Raw genomic sequence first — 664 nt, 5'->3', positions numbered from 1 at the left:
TTACTGACTAGTGGGACTTAGCTGTGCCTCTGATGAAGTAACAGTTGAGCCGTAAGCCACTCGACTTGGCAGAGATTCCTGGGAAGCCAGGCTTACCGATGAAAACACACTCATTTCCTGGACTGGAAGTCCATGCACCGTACACATCCAATTCCTGCCCAAACTCAGGCAAACTTATAAACACTCTGAACAGAGAACGTAGTCTCCCACCCACACACCTGTATCTGATGAAGTAACAGTTGAGCCGTAAGCCACTCGACTTGGCAGAGATTCCTGGGAAGCCAGGCTTACCGATGAAAACACACTCATTTCCTGGACTGGAAGTCCATGCACCGTACACATCCAATTCCTGCCCAAACGCAGGCAAACTTATAAACACTCTGAACAGAGAACGCAGTCTCCCACCCACACACCTGTTCTAAGCTGAGGTGGAAAAGTCTAACTGGCCAAAGGGCCTAAGCACAACTTCTCACCAATAAGTGGCTCATGGGAACCAAGTGCAAAAGAGACAAATAAAATAAATAAAATAATAAATGAAAAATCTTAGCTGGGATGTTAGAAGCTGTACGTGATGAAGGAATTAATTCAGCCAAAAATAAAAGAACCCATGGCCAAACAAACAATAACAACACTGAGCTTTAAAGAAAGGAGGGGAGGGGGCTGG

Source organism: Nannospalax galili, unplaced genomic scaffold (assembly GCF_000622305.1).
Source record: "Nannospalax galili isolate Female #2095 unplaced genomic scaffold, S.galili_v1.0 scaffold445, whole genome shotgun sequence".
Lineage (NCBI taxonomy): Eukaryota > Metazoa > Chordata > Mammalia > Rodentia > Spalacidae > Nannospalax > Nannospalax galili.
This window is presented reverse-complemented; position numbering follows the sequence as displayed.